We start from the raw sequence: 25,500 nt of genomic DNA, 5'->3' as shown, positions 1-25,500 counted from the left end.
TGCAATACCAGAAAGAAGGCACTCCAGAGGATTCAAAATAAAATTTTGAAAATGATTCTGAAGTTGCCTCCGTGGTATAGTACCAATGAACTTCATAGAATTTCTAATATTGAGACATTGCAACAAATGTCCAACAAAATTATTTCCAATTTTAGACAAAAATCGTTGCAATCTTCTATTGCAACGATTAACTCCTTGTACCCTTAGTATAAAATAGGTTAAGTTTAATTTAAGTTGAAAACATTGTAATTCCTACATGGTTCAATTCAACCAGAGGAAAAAATTCTAACTGCCAGAGGCAATTGAAATGTCTTAATAATAACTAAAAGCGTAACATAGCAAATAAGGATGATAGTGTTAAGAAAACACGGAACACCTAGTCTAAGAGATGAATGCATGTATTAGATAATTAGCAAATAAAATTAGCCAAAAAAAAAAAAAAAAAAAAAAAAAAAAAAACAGCGAGGTTTCTAAGCCATGTTACCATTTCTGCATTCGTATATCATGAGGCTTTGCGGGCAGCAGGGACTATGTCCAAGGGCTTGACGATCCCTCCCCAGGCCATCTGCGAGTTGTGGGGCTTGCCTAGGATGTGGTGGGGTTTGACAGTGGGCCCTGTTAAACCTCTATAAAAAGCTGCATGTATCCGCAAGTAGGCTCCACCAAAGCGACCGTGTGCCGCTCAAAGCGCACAAGCCCAAGTCCTGGTGTTAGGTGGGACGCTAAACAGCCCTGGCACGATGGCCCTCCGACGAGACAGGAGGTTTGCGCAGGCCCAATAAGCCGCCTAGAAAACCAATCATTACGAACAATATAAGAGATAATGCGACTCGATATAATCGGCAAAGACCTAGGCGACGAATACAGGATCACGATTGGAAGCTTGGAACATGGAATTGCAAGTCGCTAGGTTTCGCAGGTTGCGACAGGATGATCTACGATGAATTACATCCCCGCAACTTCGACGTCGTGGCGCTGCAGGAGATTTGCTGGACAGGACAGAAAGTGTGGAAAAGCGGGCATCGAGCGGCTACCTTCTACCAAAGCTGTGGCACCACCAACGAGCTGGGAACCGGCTTCATAGTGCTGGATAAAATGCGCCAACGCGTGATTGGGTGGCAGCCAATCAACGCAAGGATGTGCAAGCTGAGGATTAAAGGCCGTTTCTTCAACTATAGCATCATCAACGTGCACTGCCCACACGAAGGGAGACCCGACGACGAGAAAGAAGCGTTCTACGCACAGCTGGAGCAGACATACGATGGATGCCCACTGCGGGACGTTAAAATCGTCATCGGTGACATGAACGCACAGGTAGGAAGGAGGAAATGTATAGACCGGTCATCGGACCGGATAGTCTGCACACCGTATCGAATGACAACGGCCAACGATGCATAAACTTCGCAGCCTCCCGCGGAATGGTAGTCCGAAGCACCTTCTTTCCCCGCAAAAATATCCACAAGGCCACATGGAGATCACCTAACCAAGAAACGGAAAACCAAATCGACCACGTTCTAATCGACGGTAAATTCTTCTCCGACATCACGAACGTCCGCACTTACCGCAGTGCGAATATTGAATCCGACCACTACCTCGTTGCAGTATGCCTGCGCTCAAAACTCTCGACGGTGTACAACACGCGTCGAAGTCGGACGCCGCGGCTTAACATTGGGCGGCTACAAGACGGTAGACTAGCCCAAGAATACGCGCAGCAGCTGGAAGTGGCACTTCCAACGGAAGAGCAGCTAGGCGCAGCGTCTCTTGAAGATGGCTGGAGAGATATTCGATCCGCTATTGGTAGCACCGCAACCGCTGCACTTGGCACGGTGCCCCCGGATCAGAGAAACGACTGGTATGACGGCGAATGTGAGCAGTTAGTGGAAGAGAAGAATGCAGCATGGGCGAGATTGCTGCAACACCGCACGAGGGCGAACGAGGCACGATATAAACAGGCGCGGAACAGACAAAACTCGATTTTCCGGAGGAAAAAGCGCCAGCAGGAAGATCGAGACCGTGAAGAAACGGAGCAACTGTACCGCGCTAATAACACACGAAAGTTCTATGAGAAGTTAAACCGTTCACGTAAGGGCCACGTGCTACAGCCCGATATGTGTAAGGACATAAACGGGAACCTTCTTACGAACGAGCGTGAGGTGATCCAAAGGTGGCGGCAGCACTACGAAGAACACCTGAATGGCGATGTGGCAGACGAAGATGGCGGTATGGTGATGGACCTGGGAGAACGCGTGCAGGACATAATTCTACCGGCTCCGGATCTCCAGGAAATCCAGGAGGAGATCGGCCGGCTCAAGAACAACAAAGCCCCTGGGGTTGACCAACTACCAGGAGAGTTATTTAAACACGGTGGTGAGGCACTGGCTAGAGCGCTGCACTGGGTCATTACCAAGATTTGGGAGGAGGAAGTTTTGCCGCAGGAGTGGATGGAAGGTGTCGTGTGTCCCATCTACAAAAGGGCGATAAGCTGGATTGTAGCAACTACCGCGCAATCACATTGCTGAACGCCGCCTACAAGGTACTCTCCCAAATTTTATGCCGTCGACTAGCACCAACTGCAAGGGAGTTCGTGGGGCAGTACCAGGCGGGTTTTATGGGCGAACGCTCCACCACGGACCAGGTGTTTGCCATTCGCCAAGTACTGCAGAAATGCCGCGAATACAACGTGCCCACACATCATCTATTCATCGACTTCAAAGCCGCATATGATACAATCGATCGAGACCAGCTATGGCAGCTAATGCACGAACACGGTTTTCCGGATAAACTGACACGGTTGATCAAAGCGACGATGGATCGGGTGATGTGCGTAGTTCGAGTTTCAGGGGCATTCTCGAGTCCCTTCGAAACCCGCAGAGGGTTACGGCAAGGTGATGGTCTTTCGTGTTTGCTATTCAACATCGCTTTGGAAGGTGTAATACGAAGAGCAGGGATTAACACGAGTGGTACAATTTTCAATAAGTCCGTCCAGCTATTTGGTTTCGCCGACGACATAGATATTATGGCACGTAACTTTGAGAAGATGGAGGAAGCCTACATCAGACTGAAGCTAAGCGGATCGGACTAGTCATCAACACGTCGAAGACGAAGTACATGATAGGAAGAGGATCAAGAGAAGACAATGTGAGCCACCCACCGCGAGTTTGCATCGGTGGTGACGAAATCGAGGTGGTAGAAGAATTTGTGTACTTGGGCTCACTGGTGACTGCCGAAAATGACACCAGCAGAGAAATTCGGAGACGTATAGTGGCTGGAAATCGTACGTACTTTGGACTCCGCAAGACGCTCCGATCGAATAGAGTTCGCCGCCGTACCAAACTGACAATCTACAAAACGCTAATTAGACCGGTAGTCCTCTACGGACACGAGACCTGGACGATGCTCGTGGAGGACCAACGCGCACTTGGAGTTTTCGAAAGGAAAGTGCTGCGTACCATCTATGGTGGGGTGCAGATGGCGGACGGTACGTGGAGGAGGCGAATGAACCACGAATTGCATCAGCTGTTGGGAGAACCATCCATCGTTCACACCGCGAAAATCGGACGACTGCGATGGGCCGGGCACGTAGCCAGAATGTCGGACAGTAACCCGGTGAAAATGGTTCTCGACAACCGACGGGCACAAGAAGGCGAGGTGCGCAGCGAGCAAGGTGGATCGATCAGGTGGAAGATGACTTGCGAACCCTCCGTAGACTGCGTGGTTGGCGACGTGTAGCCATGGACCGAGCCGAATGGAGAAGACTCTTATATACCGCACAGGCCACTTCGGCCTTAGTCTGAATAAAAAAAAATTAAAAAAATATCATGAGGCTTACACGATGATACTTTTATGCCCAGGGAAGTCGAGACAATTTCCAAACCGAAAATTGCCTAGACCGGCACCGGGAATCGAACCCAGCCACCCTCAGCGTGGTCTTGCTTTGTAGCCGCGCATCTTACCGCACGGCTAAGGAGGGCCCCCACTTTTTAATTACCACAGTTAAATAGGCTTACCGATACAAATTAAATACCTGAGTAATACATTATAAAACTAATGAAATTAGTGCCCAACTGTACAAAGGGGGGGTTCAAAGAACGATTTTGCCCATTTGATTCTGCATCATGTTGTAAGTGTTCTCCGAAAATTTGAGCTTGTTTGGATGAAAACTAATTTAGCACAAGCTGAAACATGGAAACTAATATGGCGAAATTAAATTTTTAATTATATTGATTACAGCGGAAAATCAATCGTCTAGGGCCCGCCTGGGAAGCAGTGTTGCGATAGACGGGGATACCTTCGAGGTGGTCGAGGAATTTATCTACCGAGGAATTTATCTACCTTTGATCTTTATTAATGGCTGATAATAATGTTGGTCGTGAAAAACAAAGGCACATCATCTGTGGAAGTAGGGCCTACTACGGGCTCCAGAAGAAACTGCGGTCAAAAAAGATCCATACTTGCAACAAATGTATCATAGGTATACAAAACATTCATAAGACCACCAGTGCTCCTTTGTAGACATGAGGCTTATACCATGCTCGAGGGGGACTTGCCAGCACTCTGGGTATTCGAGATACGCGTGCTTCGGATCAACTTTGGCGGTGTGCAAGAGGACGGTGAGTGGTGACGAAGAATGAACCACAGGCTCGCACAACTCTATGGCGAACCCAGTATCCAAAAAGTAGCTAAACCTGGATGGGCAGGACATGTTGAATGAATGCCGGACAGCAACCCGATAAAGATGATGTTCGTTCCCGATCCGGCAGGTACAAGAAGGTGTGAAGCGCAGTGAGCTAGGTGGGCGGACCAAATCGATTTGGTGTGCGTGCGGCGCAACCGAGGATTGGAATGGAACTGTGTATGGTGGCGTCAAATTGTTGATTCACTATTATATGTTTAGACGTAAGCCTCACAAATGAATGAAATTATATTCAAAAGAAAGTTGAATTGAAATCCTCACTACAGAGCCCACCCAAGTAGCACAATTTGGTCCGATTTGATTGCAGCAACTTAAATATGACTTATTTCAATCGTACATAAGTCAAAGGGACTTGTTTATGAGTTGTTGCTCGTGCAATCATTTTGTTTTTGGACCCGTAACGCTGGGTAGACACCTTTACGTGGTGTGTTACGGGGTAAGATCTACCACGGTTACATTGCCAGCCTCAGGCAAATCCTGACCCAACGAATACCTTCCTCATTATCCAGCTCCGTGGTACTTATGAGGGTGTCGCTAAGTCGGTGGCCTCTTGTTAAGTAAGTACTACATCAACACTTCCTTCCTCTCCCTAGTTACGGTGAAGATGGGCGTGGCCAGGAGTAGTAATCCTCATGATTTTGTAATTTTTGTTTAAGACTGGAATCAAGGATCACTCCCCTTCTTGATTTCTGATAGCATTCTAGATAAGGATTTCAAAAGTAAAACATGAGGACCACTAGTGTCCAATCTACGAATTACACCGTAACAATGCTAATGTTGCTCGTGCAATCACTTTGTGACTACGGTAAATACGATGGCATTGGTATCGTTCCCGTTTGGTTGATACAGAAAATTATTCGCAAAACATAATCGCTTGGCGATTATTTTTTCGCATGATTCTGATTTTATATTTATTGCTGTTAGAGATTGAAAATGTACATTATTGAAAATTAATAAGTTTTACCGATTTGGGGGGGGGGAGGGGTGTGGTAGGGTGGCTCAAAAACACTTTTTCAATTTTTTTTATGGGCCGCCCTCTTATTCGGTTCTTTTTGATGCCCTGATGCTCTGGACAAAATTTCAGCCAAATCGGTCAACGTTTGGGCAGTGCTAAACTCGTTAGAGCCGATCCAGAAAACACCTGCATAGGTTTGGGCATGTATCGTCCCCTCAATGCCCAAAGTCTGCCTGTCCGCACTTTGACAACTTGATACTTGTTTAATTATTTTAGAGCGTCTTAGGGGAAATGCTACAAGGTTAAAAGACTATTATTCTTCCATTTACTTCCACTATTCAGTGAATAGTGGAAGTAAATGGAAGAATGATAGTCTTCTTAACCTTGATACTTGTACTATATACAGACCCCAAGTAACAATCGAGGTTGTATCAGAGTTTTATAGCGTACTTCAGAACCTAATCTCAAAACCTCCCATGCAGACTTCCCAGTTCTCCTCTTGTAGACCGCTATACAACCATGTCACGGCCAGTTGGCCCAGTTTTATTGCAATCATTAAAACCTGATATGCGTTCCAGTTCAGGAGCAACGATTTTATAATACACTTCAAGTCTCATATAAAACATGCTTCATAAAACCCCCTCCAGACTTGGTGGTTTGGAGAACCAAGATATAACCATGATACGACCACTTCATGACGTCGATACAACCTATAAGCTAATAAATGAACAGCTGTCAACGTTCATGTTGACTATTTGTTTATACATTTCTCCTTTAAAGTAAAAGAAATTTCATTCGCTCAAGCGTCCTGAAAAATATTTTATGAAAAGGAATTTCATTCGATCATACATGAAGACACTTTTATTTGTCGATCTTATCCGACATCGGCATCATATGCTTCATTTCCTAGCTTACCATAAGCTGGGCAAATGCACTCTTCCAAAAAAGGGATCATAACTTCCCTTCTCTTAAATCGAGCAAATGCCTGAATTAAAAGAAGCAATAATATCCTCTCTTGCCTTCTGCCGAGCAAACGCATGCCTCGTAAAAGAGAACCTATCCAGTCGTTCCCATCCAGCTTTAGCTACTCCCCTTGCCTTAAACGAAGCAAATGCCTGAATTTAAAGAAGGAGTCATTCTTTCTTGCTATCTGCCGGGCAAATGCATTATTTTAAAGAATGGATCATTTCTGCCCTTGCCTTAAACCGAGCAAATTCCTGAATTGAAAGATGGAATCATATCCTCGCTTGCCTTCTGCTTCTGCCTCATTAATATCTCCCCTTGCCTTAAGCCGGCTAAAGGCTACTTCGAAAGGAGTCATATACATTCTTTTCTTCTGCCGGGCAAATGCATCATCCGAAAGAAGAGATCATATCTCTTATTGTCCCAAACCGAGCAAATGCCTAAATTGAAAGGATGAATCATATCATTTTTTCCTTCTACCGAGCAAATGCATCATATGAAAAATTCATTGACAGAAGGAATCATACATTTCCGTGCCTTAAGGCGAGCAACTGCTTGAATTGAAAACATCAAACGGCATTATGTCAAACGACTTTATGCCAAATGACCTACCACCGTCTGTATTGGCGTCCCTTTCGAGGATAAAAGCTTGCTGTTGTTAAACCATATAAATAAATAATTGATTTGTTAATATCGTTTTTAATCAATGTTTAGTCGAAATTTTTTTGGTTGTAGCAATGTACCTACAGTCACCTCTCCACATCTTGATATTGAAGGGACCATCGAGATAGAGAGAGATCGAGGCATGGATGGAAAATTGAAATGGGTACTAGATCGAAAAAAGCTCATTGCTATGAAAAACGATCACAAAACAAATGTCATCTCTTGTTTTTGATGCGTTTGTTATTGTCTAAAGATGGTCTAGTAGCCTAAAAATTTGAAAATATCGACATAATGAGAGTGAATCCAGAACAAAATATGATCAGATCACATTGAGATAGAGAGTTATCGAGATAGAGAGGTTATTCAAAATGCCAGAATGCCCAAATGTATGTAGATTCAAGGGACCGAGGAAACTATCGACATAGGGGGAAATGTCGAGATACAAAACATCGAGATGTAAAGAGTCGACTGTAAATAATAATTGTTTAGGTTTTGGGCCAAAATTACTGTTCTGTTTATATAGGGCACTGCACGGACTGCTTTGTCTCTTTCTCACTGCAAAGAAATTAGAAAACAACAAGGCCAGTAAATGCAAAATTTCATGAAGTACGAAATAGAAGAGATTTGAAAGAGATTTGTTCATGCAGTGCCTTATTGTTCATGTTTCCAATAATTACTAATAAATTAAATTTTCTGTATTAATTAGTACCTAATACGAGTAGAGATTTGGAGCCAGCTCAATGGGAAATGCTAATAACAATGCAAACCCTGTTTGATTTATTATTAAGATACCCACCAAGGAGAAAGCTCAAGGATAATATTTGAGACCGGGCTGGTTGGTTCATTCTGGATAGACTTCACGAAAAACGATTTTCACTGTCATAAATATACGTTTTTGGCACATCTGTGACTTTTTTCATCGATGTGAACAAATTAAGGAAAAAGTCATAAACAATCAAATGCGGCGGAAAAATTTTGGCCGAGTTTGTTAAAATATGTGAAATACATCAAATCAATCAGTGGACAATGTTTAGAAGTGGAAAAAGGGTAGTGTTTAGTATTTTCTAATATTTGGGCACGTACAACAGCCCACACAAAATTCGGCCAACCTACCCCACTGGATGTTCACGAAAACAATCACAATTTACAAACACAAAAGTGAGGTTACTCTGAAAACATTAATGCTCTTTGAATACTCTTTCCAGCAGTGCCAGCACACCACATTTTTAGAAATCGGATGAATATTGATTCGTGTTACAAATATGACTTTTCCATAACATAAACTTACTCACTACCACCAAAATGGCAAAAAACGTGGTTCTGCACAAACTAAAACACAAATATATCCGAAATTACATCCATACATGGGCGACCTAACACCCCATCAAAAACACTACAATGCATAGTTTTTTTTCACAAAAGCTACTCGGCCAACCAGCCACACTCTTCACTAATACTATTCGTTATAATAATTATATAATGGAACTTTCATGTGTCGATGTTGTTTGATTCGATATCAACACAAAAAATCGAATAATTCCATATTAAAAAATATTGTCTGGGTTATTGCGTAGTTTGCACATATTTAGACAATGGACCGAAAATTATTGTCCCACCCCACTCAAAACTATGAGCATAAGTACCTACTTCGATTATTTAATAATTTTCGGGGGTTTGTTTTGCTTACATTTTCTTGTCACTTCACATTATTGGAGGCGTCAGCTAATTTATTACATTTGCAAGATCAAATCATTCTTCTTTTTCTTCAATGGCTCTACATTCCAACTGGAACTTGGCCAGCTTTCAACTATATTCTATTAGTATTTCCTCAGTTATTAATTGAAAGCTTACTATGCCCGCCATTGCATGATTATGTATTTTGTGTGGCAAGTACAATTAATACACTATGCCCAGGGAGTCAAGAATGTATCCCACCCTAAAACATCGTAGACCAGACCGAGAATCGAACGCGCCATCTCCGGACTGAGAATCCTACAACTTTGCTCGCAAATCCTGTCATCATCGCCATCCTGTGTTACTCAGTCGCATCTCCACAAGATTATTTGATTTTTGGACGACACTAGAAACCTATAGATAATAATCATATACTGAAAATCAATCACGGCCTTTCGCAAACGTTGAAAGTTTGAACAGAGATAGAGATGATGATAGGATAGCCTCTTGCAACTGGTTACGGATATTCAATAGTTCGAAGGTTTCTGAGGGATCCAATAAGCGACGACCATACACAGGAGCACGATTTCGGGGTTTCCAGCGGCTTGAACGTGATCTCATGGAGATATACTAACGGGGGTGTTGTTTGGATCGTAATTGGTGATCGATGCCAAATTCACTGGTGGTAGCGGGAAATTCCTTAACAACCAAGCACTTGACTAGCCATTTGATACAAAACGCACAGTTCATTGAACGACCGCAATTGTAATGAAACTTCTTTAATGAGAAAACAGGAAACTACAAAAACCTACTGGAATACAATTGATGCCTGAATAATGGAAAACTAGTCAGTAACAGTGGGAGGTAAACAAATCATACCTGTCATAACGTTCAATTTATGCTCTGGTTTAAATGGGTGGCTTAAAATATTTCAAGCAATAACTCTGGTACCAAACAGATAGATCTAGCTGTTTGTCGTGTTCCCAGTCTCAAGTTAATAGTTGGAAGTCGAGTCAAGTACGAGACACAATTAAGTGGTGGAATTCAATGGGATTGTATTAACTCGTCTTATGACAAGTGAGTTGGATACAGGTCGATTACTTTTCGTTATGTCGGTGATTTGTAATAGATGTTCTTCTTAATCAATATGATTGAGCGAAAGGTAACAGTTATCGTAGAATTTCTCAAAGTCTTAAAAATCGTAGCACACACAATACTGTGGTTGTCTCACGAACAGCTTCCCAAAAAATCGGTTCGTCATCTCAATATTTGCATGAGTCGATGGTCTCTTCAATATCACGGGGGGGTTGATTGAACAAAAATGTAATCAAAAAACAGATTGAGCTTTACCTAATGTGTCATTTGATAAAGCTAATCCTAAAGTGTGATTTCATATGCATTAGTCCCAGTAAAAACTAAATGTACGTACATTGATATCAAGTTAGTATGTGTCAAGTGAGTCGTGATATAGGTCGTAGTCTGGACAGCACATATCATGTGACAAAATTATCTAACGAATGATGATAATTTGGATAAAAAGTGCCATTTTAAGTTTGATTAAAAGGTTTTCTACGATTTCTCATGCTCAGTTCTATCACGTCAGATACATTATTGGAAAAGCGTGTTGCGTTCAAGTTTCAGTTCCACCTCGAGCTACAATTTTTGACTCAAAGTATAACAACTGGGTTCACGCCGCTTCCTTATGGGGAGAAAGTAATCAATTAAAAACTTTTCACTGGCAACTCATGTCATGTTCCGTTGTAAAGTTGGTAAAAACGAGGATGAAGGTAATAAAAACAAGTTCAGTATTCAATATCCATAACAAAGAGTTGAACAGACTCACTTTGAGTGACAGGATACCCTACGTTATCTAGCAAATCTAAATAAACATCCATCAGTGTAGCTTTTCTTGGGAAAACGTCGGGTGTGTTCATCTCCTGATCCTTTTCCAAATCAACCATCTGCCGAGGAGTACCATTCTGCGAAAAACGCTATCTGGTCTGAATCGATAAAACAAACAAACATAAAAATGTTTCAGCTACACAGCAGCCATGCTACAACCGCATCCTTAGCTCGTTGCCTGAAGCGTACGGCTCATCGTATTTACTTGAGCCGGAATCTCGCATAGAATGATCCCTCTTCCATTGGATTAATTTGACAAGCAGGTTAATTGGCAAACAGGGTGCTCCGGTGAGCTAAGCTGGCGGTAACTGTATATGAGGAAGGTGGACAGAAAGGACCGTTGAATCAATTATTCAGCGGTTCTGACTAATTTTAATCGGAGCTTAGTCAACCAACTATCGAGCTGTCATGAGAAAAATATCTCCGTTTTTACTGAAATTTGAACTTTGTACTATTCTCATGCTATTTCATTTAACTCCACCAATTTGAAATCTTTAAAAATATATATTTAAACCTCAACAGTTAGTCCTTCTTTAGTGTCTCTTAAGGCTTAAGTCTACGTCAGTTGTAGGTTCTTATTTACATTCTTCAATATTTGATTTTATCTTCGTGGGTAAAACATCGGAAAAGCTTGGAGGGTGAATTTCAAACCATTCTTCCCTATGGCTACCGTAAATCCCCCACAACCTTTACTTTGTCTGACTGAATTCTCCTTCCGTTCGATTTCCACGAAATAAAAAACAAAAACGTCGGAAAAAAAATTACGGCGGATTTATTTTAACGAGAACGAATGTGTCCATCAGGTAACATGAATGGCCGTACCACAACGTCTAAAAGCCCCGTTAATGGTATACGCATTCTGGCCGCGGACTAATTGGACCCGGGCGATTCGGTTTAATGGACCGGGTGGAATCTATTCATACTGGGCGGCAATCAATTAAGATAGCCAGTGACAAAACACCAACCAGTAATGGGACTTTATGATGGCTTCAAATTCAGTGAACAGCTTTACCTCGACGACGGCGACGATGGCAACGACACGGTGAATGTGGGAAAAATGAAGCACTTGAATAATTAGCCCAAGTGGAAAGGGCATTTAATTCCATTACAGTTTCCAAATTGCCATTAAAACTTTTTTGCATACGGTAAAAAGACGAGATTGTTTTTTATCGGGGGGTTGCTACGCAAGCTGGTTTTCTGCGTCGCAACAACATCGGTATTCAATGTCCTCTTTGTCTATCTTGACAATTAAATTTAGGCATTGGTGCATAGCACAATGAGCCCTGGTGAAGAATTCAAATGATCAGAGTGATCCATCTAATGATGAAAGTGCTATCTTTATACAAACATAATAGCTGCCATAAAACAAATTTCTAAGAATACTACAACTTTTCTCTAGAAGTCATGTTAGAAGACATTTCATTTCGTTGAAGTGAATTGATTGCTAAATTGTATTAAATTCAGGGCACCTTAATTTATGAGAAACTAATCTTCATTGTTCATCAAAAGTTGGCTATTAATTAGTGAGTTTATCATTCCATTTCAACATAAAACAAATTTAGAAGGCAAATCTAAAATTTTAATAAGTTGTGATGAAATTTAGAGACAGTATATGTGGCTTTCTCTGTTTTGTTTCAATATTGTATGACAAAATTTAATAAAAATTTACAAAACCACTCACCTCTTGGTTTAATATATGCAAACAAGAAGCGTATTTGGCAATTTGGCATGATGGCAAACGATTTCTAAATCGCATCATAATCCGCAGAAGAGTGTAAGTAATGCGATAAAGTGGGACAAAGTAAACAATTGCTTGTTTTCGTCGGTTTTTTCCTGCACTGTCACCATTATCATCATCAATCATCGCGAATGAGTGCGATTGTCAACACCCCGCAATTTCATTTTCCATCAGGATGTCTGCTGTCTGCGACAGCCTTGGTTGAGGAAATTCTCTTTGAAGCAGTTCAACATCACTCACCAATTTGACGGTAAACGTAAAAGAGACATCGTAGGTGGGTCGGAAGGTAAGTACACACCTATCTGAGCCAGCACGTCCCTTGAGGCAACGTCGGAATCTGGAAAAAATAATACACAGCCGCGAAAATTTCAAATTTATTCAAGTGGGAAGTTGAAAGTATGACTCAACGTCGGTGTGTTCGATCTCTGCTGCTGAAACTGAACAATCATAATAATTCGTTGTTTATGCTTGCGGAGCTTGGAGTCATGGAATATACGTCGTGCCAGTTCTGGCAAGCTTCCCAAAAGATTTGACTCGCAATCGCATGGGAGCGTGTGTGCGTGATGATGATCCATACGTTTGAGAGGATATTCCGGAAATGATTGACGCTGTGAAGCAGTCAGAGTCACCGAGGAAGACGATTCGAGGACACGTGCTTTCTTTGTCAAACAATGAGTGGGATTTAGAAGGAATGCGAGACATTAACTTCGGAACCTTGAAAAAACTTCGCAGATTGAAGCGTGGAAGTACGTGAGGGATTTTTGTTTTATTTTTATAGAACAAGTCAAGAGAATGTCAAAGAGAAAATTATTTTTTGAGCTGAGGGGAGTATCAGTTATATTCCGCAGAGAATGCTTTAATTCTATCATAATCATCATGCTGAATTGCTTGGCATATTTTTAATACATATGATTGCTACCACTGGGAAAAATACCTGGACTGAAAAATTTATATATTTAATCCAAACAGCAATAACAATAGAAATTATGCGCAATTGCGTGCATGAAATAGGTCGGTTTCGGACCACCATTTGTGAGGATGTCAAAAGCAAGGCACACAACATTCACCTTCATGAAGCACATTCGGTCCGAGTTTTGACATTCGTGTTTTGATTATTCAAAACATAGACTGACTAACTCAGCAAATGTAGAAAAATATCCTCCTGCGAAAGAATTTCTTTTCAAAAAAAAAAATCTAATTTTACGCACTATTGCACAACAGATTTGAACGATCTTCCGTAGAAATGACCATCCCATTAAAATTCAAACGATTTTTCCCTGAAGAGTTGAAGCAATTTCTCGTCCATTGATGATGATGTCATCGTCTGGAACAGGAATTGGTGGTTAACCCTATCGAAAGCGTGGTCCAAGTCGAAAGAAATAAGTTTTCCTTTCTTTTTGGACTCACGCAGATGCACAATTTTATCCAAGATGAATACACCACTAGGTGTTCCAATCTGCCAAATTCACGATTCAGCCATCTTGGATTTTAGTATGGAAGAGCCAGCCGGTTTGTTTATGTTTTGCACCGAAAATGAATTTTTCACCCCCGCCTTCTTCTCGCCCATAAATTGGGCAGATTGAAACACCTAGCTGTGTATTCATCTTGATTTTATCTTTGATTGCTAATGTAGCCTGATAAATATTTTTGCCAAAATTTGAACATTTTTGTGATGGACTCAGCACTTCACTCTCTTTTAGAATGAGTTCTAATCGACCTTTGATTACCCTAGAAAGGACTTTATAATCAAAGTTCAGAAGGGATATAGGTCTGAAAGCTTTTAGTCCGATATTTGCTCCTTTCTTTTTTATGGGCACTTCCAAAAAATTTTCTGGGATGTTTCCATGTATTGCTTCATTCAGCACTAAATTTAAATGTCGATGAATTACATCGAAAGCTTTTAAATAAAATTCTTTAGTTATCCCGTCAGGGCCGGCTGCTTTCCGCGATGTACTCGATTTAATTGCCGAATAAATTTCTCCTGTAGAAATTTCAGTCATGCACGTTTGATTGGCTTCATTGACTAATGGAACCGTTCGTTCACATGTCCATTCATTGTTAATATACCGAACTTCCTCACTGTACAAGTTTTTAAAGTAATCAAACATACAACGCTCAATATCTTCCGAACGATCCAATGTCCCACACCCGTCTATCTCTAGCTTATCGATTATCCTATTTGAAAGGTTGAAAGCCTCTCCCCTGAAACACATGTTTCGTTGACGCGAATGAAAAGTGAGCTGAACTCACGTTGTAGTTTCAACATCTTGCCTTTTAAACGGTTGATTGTTACTGACATTGCTGCGTTCCCATAGTATTGATCGTATGCCTCTCTGAGCTTCACATAAACCGACTGATATCTACGATTGTGTTCTGCGTACATTTGGTTAGTCTTCCACCTGAAAAACGACTTGAGTTTCGGTTTTGCAAAATATACCCACCAATTTATCCAAAAGTTATATTGACGTCTCTGTCTAGTCCAATAATCCCAGTTGAGTTGGAGTTCTTCTATATTCTCCGGAGAAAGCACATTTGGTCGTAGAGGCCAATATCCTCTCCCTTGTTCTCTTCCAAGATTAGGCAGATCTAATCTCACCGTGAGAGCTTTATGGTTTGTAAAAGCACAGACATGTGTGTCTGCACATCTGAGGTTACCAATAAGACCTGAACTTACGTAGATTCTATCTATGCGAGAAGCTGAATTATGCATTATGTAGGTAAACTGCTTGTTCCCACGATTTAAGATATCTCCAACATCGTGTAGTTTCAGGTGTTGAACTGCATTTTTCAAAGCTAAGCTAAAGTTGCTATTCCCAGTGGAATCGCTAGGATGTATAACTAAGGGTATGCGATAACACACTTTTTCCTAACGAAACGAAACGAAACGAAATTTAAAATGTCTATGTTGATTCGGATCGAAACGAAACCAAATAAAGATTTCTTTCGATACGGCAAAACATACTTTTGCATATAAACAATAAAAACGAATCCTTAAAAAAACGAAAATCGATCCATAAATAACTTCTGAATGTTCCATATAACGCTACCATAAATCAGTAAAATAGTTCAGGAGATCCCATAAAGAATAATTTTTCGATCTATAACTAAACTAAAATTTAGCAGTTAATGGGAAAATATGTTCCATTAACATAGTCAAGAAAAGCAATACAATTCCTGCTATTTTACCATGAACGTATGACAAATGATCCATAAATGTTTGGAAAATGATCAATAAAAAACTATATTTTGATCCATAAAACTTCAAATTTGCGCATTTTTTATCGTAATAATGATCCATAATTTCAGTAATATGATCCATAATTTTAGTCATATGATCCATAACTCTGGCCATTTGATCCATTGTTCAAATGATCCATAGTTTTGGTGATATGATCCATAAATTTTGGCAAATGATCCATAGATTTTATAAAATGTGTGGATCAATTAATATAGTTTCATTGGCCTTCTTTCCAAGCATTATGGATCATATAAATAAAATTATGGATCATATGACCAAAATTATGGATCATATGACCAAAATTATGGATCATATTACTGAAATTATGGATCATCATCAGGATAAAAATTGCGCAAGTTTGAAATTTTATGGATCAAAATATAATTTTTATGGATCATTTTTCAAAGATTTATGGATCATAAAATTATTTTTTATGGAATCTCCCGAACTATTTTATGGATTTATGGTATCGTTTTATGGAACATTCAGATGTTAGTTACGGATCGTTTTTCATTCTTTTATGGATCGTTTTTGCACATTGAACGGTGCAAAGTAAGGGCTGCCCTTTCGATACTTCGAAACGATACAAAATCAAGGTTCATTTAATTCGAAATTTTTCGAAACGAAACGAAATTTTAATTTTTTTTCCGCGGAATTTTTATTAAATTGTGTACGCAATTCTGATTTCACTTTTTCAAGGTCGAATAACAGTTTTGCGACCAAAAGAGTTACAATAACAGAAAAGGCAATCTGTGATAAATTGCCACATTCTCGCCGCATATACCATTGGCGATAAGACAAAACCCCAGCATTTGTGCCGCTTTAAAAAAAAATCATCGTGGAGCGTGTGCTCCCGAATCTGATCAATTTTATATCAGTTTTATATCAGTAAGTATATAAAAATAAATAAATTGTGGAATTTTTCATATACGGATTCAAATTTCGTTTAAAACCTTAGTTCACTTAAGAATTATGTAATTATGCTAAAGCATACTTCATATTGTCTTGTCAGCGTGGACTAAGTACTGACTTAGTCAAAATTAGAAAATGAATGCTTAGATTTATTTTTTATTTAGTGGGATACTCAATTAGGTATCCACATCTGCCAGGCGTATACGCAGATAAAGAATTGATATTACTAGACCAACATTTGAAAGAGCTTATCAGCCAAAATGTATTCCTTCTTATTCTTCGTCTACATATATAGCTCACTAGAGGAATCCTGTGCACCTTTCTAAAATGTACGAAGATATGTATTTCCGATTGAATTTAACAGGCACATAGTCTTATATACAATCAGCTCGACAAACTGAGCTATTGTCTGTGTGTCCTTGACATATGAGAACTGCTGTTATGGTCAGTATAAGGTAAAAGCAATCTTAAGTAAAGAACTTTCAGCAATTTTAATGATCTTTCAACCCGTTCTGGATTTTATTTTTGCAAATTCCATGCGAAGATCTAGAAATGCCCACAAATCTGCAATGTTCCTTATATATAGCGCCGTAGCGTGCGGTTGGTCAGGTTGGCCTCCACCAAGGGCGCCAGTCTTTAGGGGGCGCCGAAATCAAGGATTACGCTATAAGCGAAAGACAAATTTATTTAGTTTAGGGTTGGTACAATGGTAGAGATATGTCTTATGACAAGTAAGAGATATGTGGAATAATCTAGAGCAAGCCAAAAATATTGCCTTTTTTCCACATCAACATGTTATATGGATTTGTTTTAGTTTTGACTGCTAATCCGATTTCTCAAGGACTTCCGAAACCGGTTCCAAGAGGTCAGTAGAAAAAAGAGAAAAACAAAAATATAATATTTAACAAGTCATTTGACAATCATGGATATTGATTATCAACATTGTGTGAATCGGATTATTTAAAATTTTAGCTATAACATATTAGGGCCACCGAGGGATTTCCGGAGCCATAATTTTTGATAGCAGTGACTATTCGCGAAATGTAGAACTTATTGAAGCAGTGCAGCATACATTCAAGCGAAAATTCCATTACCCTTACCCAGAGAAGAATAAGTCGCATGCAGATCACATCATTAACTGATCGTCGGCGCGTCCTTGATGTGTCTACGCTTCATCGACGTGTACATGGTTCTATTCACTGCAGCATTACTAGTGACCTCCAGTTTTGGTTTCCCACGCATGGTCTACGTCAATTGGATCTATTCTACATCCCTAGATCAAGGACAAACCTGGGAAAAGCTGCACCTCTTTCTCGTTTATGCCAGACTTACAACGAGGGCTATAACGAGGTGGACATTTTTATGGAGCTTTCGCAATTCAAAAGGATTATCCGAAACTAGCAGCTTTGCTAAGCTTTAAAACTTTATTGTATTGTGGTCCGATTATTGGGTAGCCCTGTAGGACACTATATAATGAATAATATATGAGATAAATAAATAACTTAATTAACTAAAAAAGGACAATTCACACTCAAATTCATTGGTTTGAATTTATTCAGCTTTTTTAAGTGGGCATCTTTAAAAGGTTACATTCATAATAAACCGATTGACAAAATTTAGAAGTGCCTTTTGTTCTTATATCCGAAAGTAGTGGTATGGATTTTTGTGTAATTTATAGTTCAGGTAAATTTCCCGTTTTTGTTTTTTTTTTTTCATTTCTTCTTATTATAATCAAATGTATATTGGTCCTGAGGTGGACGGCAATTCCGACCATTGAACAACTCACTACATAGTTGAATTTTATCAACACAAATATGTACAGGAAATGACTTCAAACTATCGACAGACACAGTCCTTGAATTTTCCTTGATCCAAACAGATCCGTTGGCGATTTCGACCACCAACCAATCTACACACCATACAGTTATTTTTTTATTTAATTTGTTCTAACTGGGTTCAGTGGTCCAAAGCTACATTTTACTTGATCCAAATAGGTTCAATGGCAACTCCCGGCCACCTACAAACCCACTCCAAAAAATGTTTTTTCCTGATTCGACTAGATCCGGTAGAAACTCTGACCTTCAACCATCTCACCCCAGAGTGAAATTTTATTAACTCTGTTAGGTCCAGAAGTGGTTTCAAAACACCGTCAGACCCACTCTAGAATTGGATTTTCCTTGACGCGAATAGGTCTGATAACGATTCCGATAATCGACCGGCGCATTTCAGAGCTGGATTTTATTGACCCAACTAGACCCAACTGTGTAGGCTTTGAAAAAATCCTTTACATTTTTAATGAACTTCCAGCACGGCTCTGGAAGGTCGCTTAAATAACTTGTGAAATAATCAAAAAAGTATCACCAAATGGAAACAAATCTTAGATGGACATTCTGCAATTCAAATGAACTTCAGGAACAAAAGTTCTTGTTCTCTTCACAGTATTGAATGATGTTTCAAGCATCTTTAAACCACTAAACCTTCTAATTCTACTGTTAATGCATTTCAAATGCATGTCAAATTGTTGTTTAATTTTCCCATTTTAATAATTAAAAGAGGGGTGCCAAATCATGGTTTTGCCAAGGGCGCTAGCAGTCCACGCTACGGCTCTGCTTACATGTTGTGCAAATCGCCAAAGAAGAGCTTACTAGCTTGATTAACTGTACACATCGTAGTTGCTAATCATGTTTGGCGAGAAACAGCAAATATGCACAGCTCACCAATTAAATAATATTCTTGGGATACAAAAAGTTATTCTTATTGTATACTTAATTCGGTGTTTCCAATTCATGACCAATAATGATGCTGGTCACGTGCTTATAGTCAATTTAGAGAAAAATTAGTTTAACACTCATTGTTATAAGAGACTAAAGAAACGCTCTGCATCTCCGTGAGCGCTACGGTAAAGGAATCGTTGGTTAGTTGAGAAGGTAATTCGTGTGAAACCCCTTGGTAAGCGATAAAATATGTATTACGAAGTTATTTTGAAAACAAGAAGACGAAAACTTTGTTTCAAATCAATCCAACGCAAAATCAATGTGCTTCTACAACACGATCGATTCTGCACTAAATAATGTTGTGCTCTTCGATGCAGACATTAGTTTTATCACTTCGCGTTCTCCCACACTAGCTGGTGTGATCAGCATCAACACTATCGATTGCACACTAGTTAAACGAATTTCTGCTACGCGAGGTAGATTTGTATCACTTCGCGTTCTCCCAGACTAGCTGCCGTCCCATGACCACCAGCAACACGATCGATTCCGCATTCATATTGTGCAAATAGTAAAAAAAATATCACGAAATTTAAATTTTAATCATGCAACACCGAAGACGTTTTATAGAAGAAAACTACATGCATATTTGTCAACTAAGAATCGGGTTATGTAGTAAGCATTAATAGAAAAAATTGTATTACATAAAGTTTTGAAGACAACTTTACGATTTTGTTCAGCGGCGCAGCCAAAATTTTCGTTAACATAAAGTGTGGTTTAAGTTTAAATTTGTTTCGAAATTTCGCGGAATTCCGTTAAATTTCGTTAGAAGCTAGTTTTTTCTAGCGAAAGATTTGTAATTTTACGAAACGAAACGAAATCAAGAAATCAGATTTCGCCATGCTCAAATTCCGCGAAATTCCGCGGAATTTCGTTTCGAACCACCTGAAACGAAATTTTTCGAAATACCGCATATGCTTATGTATAACTGAATTAAAATCTCATCCCAAAACAATATGTTCTGTGGCGTTTCTAAGATAATACGATAGAGTAAAATTGAAAAGCTCTTCTCTTTGAGAGCGGTTTTGGGATCCTGAATGAGCATATAGATTGACAAGAGTGATAGAATCATTTAATCTAAGAGCTATTAATCGTGAGTTCAAACTGCATCCTACGTTTGAGAACCGAAGATGATGTTTCAGCGCAATAGATGTACCCCTCCGCGCATTATCGACATTGAAGACAATATTATATCCTGGCAGATCTAGTTTATCATTCTCCCCCTCTTGTATGAAAATAATGTCTAAATCCTGTGTTCTGATGAAGCTATGTAGTGCATTAGTTTTAGTTAGGTTAGTAATGTTGTTGATATTTACTGTTCCTATTTTGTAACTTGACCTATCCACTGTTAATTCTTTTTTGATCGTCCACGACCACGTTTAGCTTGCACGAATGCGTTAGTATCATTCACGGTGTCAGTCTTGTGCTTGCCAGTTGCTTCTTTTGTCGACTTTGTAGTGGAAACCACTGCAAATTCACCGTTTGGGCCGCATACAATAAACTTTTCCAATACCTTATCGTTGCAACTTCCGTCGGTAGACATAGATGACATACCACCAGTAGAAGCCGAACGATGTGACATGTTTGGATCCGAGACAGCCTCTCGTTGTTCTTCTGTATTCTGCTGTGCTGGCACAGTATCGGCATCAATCGGAGCATCCATCTGACTGACATCCGTGGGAGGGACTTCTATGGTAAGCGGCGGAAAGGACATAGTACCGGATGTCGATGGCACAGGTTCTCCTGCTTGCGCCGGTGTTGTGTTGTTAGATGGCGAGGCACTTGGTTGAGCACCCTCATCATTCGATCCGAATCCGTCAGATGAACCTCTCACTGCTCCCGCATATGAGCCTCTCTTGAGCGGATCGTTGACACTGACCTTCTGAACCAATATTTTTTTTATTTTGCACACATGATATGCCTGTATGCATGAATTCGCCACAGTGCTTGCACGTGGGCCGTTGTTTGGGATAAGAGACATATGTGGTCTCTCCCTTAATCGAAATATACGATTTGATGGGTTCCCTCAGAACCATCTTGACTTGCCGTATACTAGTCGCCATACCAGCATAGTGGTGTTTGTCGCTCCATAGAAGCTCACTAACGGAGAGGACCTCTCCGTAAGCTCCCATGTGACTGCTAACTTGTTCGTCGGATATGTGTTCTGAGAGGTCATGTAGCCTTACTTCCACCCCGCCGTCCGCCATGCGGATTCGAATTTTATATTTTACCCCCTTCACTTCGTAGCCGTGAGTCTGGACGATACGTTGGGCAGTGTTGAGATCAACGACTTTGACAAAGGCGCATTCGTCTGTGTGGCTGAGTTGTAGTCTCACCATCTGTGCTCGGGTAACACCGAGTTGTTGCGCAACAAACGCGTGTACCTCCTCAGAGGTTGGTTTTTTCGGGAAGTTTGAGAATTCCACCCGGAACGTGTTCTCGCGAATCCTGCGAGTATTCATCTCGGAACCACCTCCCGGCACCAGAACCGGAACACAAATCGAACGCAGATCGCCCGCTTCGGCACTTGAATTGCAAAAAAAAAAAACTCGACCGTATGCTTTCGCTTCGTATCGAAACGTGTTAACACTTCGGCTGTCGAAGCTCAACTGTAAAAAAAACGGAAATTTGAACGAATGTTTTGAGAAATTTCAAATGAATTTCTAGTTTCAATTTTCGAAAGATATGCGTTCGAATTTTCACGGAAGATTCTTAAAGTTTCTTCCATATTCCAAAACGGATACCGACTTTTGACGTAGAACTACGTCTGTCTTTTCTATATTGGGGTACACTTTACGATTGCAAAAAATCGAAAAACGTCACATGATAGACTTTGGTCGTTAGTATCTCAGCCATTTCTCGATGGATTTTCAATTTTCTTGGGCCATTCGATCAAGGAAGAGTCAACGCTCCATACCCGATGTACACTGAAGTCATTTTTTACGTGGTTATTTTTACAGGCATAGCTTTTTATGCTATTTTTTTCACTCGAATTTCGGGATTTCCGCGGTTTATTCAGACATATTTTGGGATTTACGCGGTTTTTTACGTTGTTTTTAATCACGCGCCCCATATCATCCGCGTAAAAACCAACTCCAGTGTGTTACAATATTTATGTATGATAATATTTACTATTGAAAACTTGCTAAAAGTTTAGCACTCGGTTTCGGTAAATCAGTTAATCTCGTAAGTGCATCGTAAGCTTCTTCTTCCATAGCACTACATTCCAACTGGAACTTGGGCTGCTTTTCAACTTAGTAATCTATGAGCATTTCTTTAGTTATTGCTGTTCCAGAGAAAACTTTCCTCTTTCCGGTTCAATTTTCAAACTATAGCAGCTGACACTTCATACTTTTTCTCTGCTGTTTGGCATGGCATTCTTCGATGAGAACGCCAAATAATAAATTTTTGTTTCAGTGTATTGAAGATTTTCAGGTTTGCGGTAGAACTTTGACAGCTGCGGAAGAACATTGCGGAATCCGCAAAATGGAAAATTTTAAAAAGATCCGCAATATTAATTGTTGTATTGCATTAGTATGTAGGGGAACTGCTCCTTGAATTCATACCATGTATCCAAATCAATACCATTCGAAAACAAAGAAGTGGTGCGCTATTTGTTTTGTTTCTCATTTTTGTGATTTTTTTCAGCAGTAAGCACGTCGGAAAACAACAAAACACGACACAAATTGCGCCTAAATTGTCTGTTTTGCGAATGTTATTGATATAGGAGCATGTTATTAATAATGGAACAGAAACCCTATCTTGTGTAGCAAAGTCAATGGATACACTATGACCTGTGTGTCGAGAATGTTCTCCACCCGAAAACACCCTAGATCGGATCAAGAATCGATCTCGCCATCTCCGTATTCTGCGCCTTTGTTCGCAGGGATAACTGGAGACCACAAGCCAGTATAGAGGTCATATTAATGCAACTTACAAGGCTTTTAGCTGGTACAGTTTGTGTCTGCTAACTTACACGCGCGTATTTTCTCGAAAGCTTGGGGGCGTTTGACAGCAGCTTCTCGCTATTGATGCCTGTAGATTAGGGGCCAATGAAAATGAAATTTTTAAATTAAAGAAAAAACGACTTTGCTCACAAGTTTCATTACCCCAAAATATGACCCCATGCAAAATTTGAGCTCAATCGGACATGATTAAAATTAAAATTCATCAAAGTTTTGAAATTTTTCTCATGAAAATTTTCCCAAGGGGGGGCCAAAGGAAAATTCGAAAATCGAATTTCGTTTTTGATACCAAATTACTTAAAAATGCATGAAACGTCGAGATAACGATAACTTTTCAAATTTAGGAATTGTTGGATAATTAACACAAAATTATCCACGAAATTATCATTTTATTGTCAACCTAACTAATACCAATTTATTGCCAACAATGAAGTTCAATTGGATGTTTGGCATTGTGTTTTGGTGTTATATATGAAAATAAGTTCAATAGTAGTATTTACCAATAATTCCAAAATTATATACATCATCAGGGCTCGTAATGTTCACTCAATCTCAGGAGCACAGGATAAACAACGAAAGCTGATTCACACTGGGCTTGAAAAACGCTTGCTTTGGTCTCATCGCACAGAAAAGTCGAAAACCTGTACATTATATACAGCTACGTAGTTCAACGTCACCTTTGCGTACAACCCGTTTGGGCTGCACCTTTGAGTTTTTTCCGTCTCCAAGAAATTGTTTCACAAGGTCGACGTTCAAAAGGTCGAAAGGACAAAAGGTCGAAGCAGCAAAAGATCGAAAAGACAAAAGTCGAAAGGACAAAAGGTTTAAGGAAAACAAAGTCGAAAAAATTTAAAAAAAAGGTTGAAGGGAGAGAGGATTGAAAAGAACTGGCTCAATAGGTCGAACAAACAAAGATCGAAGAAACAGAAGGTCGACAGAACAAAATTCGAATAGTCAGAGTGTGGATGTTTGGGGCCATCCTTAGCCGTGTGGTAAGCTGCGCGGCTACAAAGCAAGACCATTCTGAAGGTGCCTGGGTTCGATTCCCGGTGCTGGTATAGACAATTTTCGGATTGGGAAGGGAAGCCTGGGCATCAAGTATCATCGTGTTAGCCTCATGATATACGAATGCAGAAATGGTAAACTTGGCTTAGAAACCTCGCAGTTAATAACTGTGGAAGTGCTTAATGAACACTAAGCTGCGAGGCGGCTCTGTCCCAGTGGTGGGATGTAATGCCAATAAAAAGAAGACTAAAAGAAGAAGAAAAAATCAATAATGAGAGTCAGGTTAAACACAAATAAATATAAATATGCGAAACCCGAAAGAACAGCCTATGACTAAAATAAGGAAAAATTGAAAAATATTATCAGATGAAACACAAATAAACATAAATGTGCAAAAGAATTGTTGATTAGCACTCGACATTTTGTCTCTTTTTTGTAATTTCGACCTTTCATCCCATCTCACCTTTTGACCGTTCGATGTTTTGGCCGTTCGACCTTTTGACCTTCCACCTTTTAATCATCGACCTTTTAATCTTTGACCTTTTGTCCTACAATCGTAGATTCCATATTTGTTCTTTCGACCTTTCGTCCTTTGGTCCATTGATTTTTTTTACGGTCTAAGCTTTTGTCCTTCGATCTTTTGAATCAAATTTTTTGTTTCGACTTTTTGTACCTTCAACCTTTTGTCCTTATGACCTTTCGACCGTTCGATGTTAGGACCGTTCGACCTTTTGACCTTCGACCTTTTAATCGTCGGCCTTTCAATCTTCGACCTTTTAATTTTGACCTTTTGTCCTACAATCGTAGACTCCATATTTGTTCTTTCGACCTTTCGTCCTTTGGTCCATTGATTTTTTTTTACGGTCTAAGCTTTTGTCCTTCGATCTTTTGAATCAAATTTTTTGTTTCGACTTTTTGTACCTTCAACCTTTTGTCCTTATGACCTTTCGACCGTTCGATGTTAGGACCGTTCGACCTTTTGACCATCGACCTTTTAATCGTCGCCCTTTCAATCTTCGAC

General features: G+C 40.0%; 1 protein-coding gene across 1 annotated transcript in view; it reads right to left on the bottom strand.

The window, feature by feature from the left end:
* Window positions 1-25,500, bottom strand: part of LOC134213335 (neural-cadherin-like) — a 1,323,925-nt gene that overhangs the window by 888,189 nt on the left and 410,236 nt on the right. The window lies entirely within an intron of this gene.

Source organism: Armigeres subalbatus, chromosome 2 (genome assembly GCF_024139115.2).
Source record: "Armigeres subalbatus isolate Guangzhou_Male chromosome 2, GZ_Asu_2, whole genome shotgun sequence".
Lineage (NCBI taxonomy): Eukaryota > Metazoa > Arthropoda > Insecta > Diptera > Culicidae > Armigeres > Armigeres subalbatus.
The sequence above is the reverse complement of the archived record's forward strand: the minus strand, read 5'-3'. Positions and strand labels throughout refer to the sequence as shown.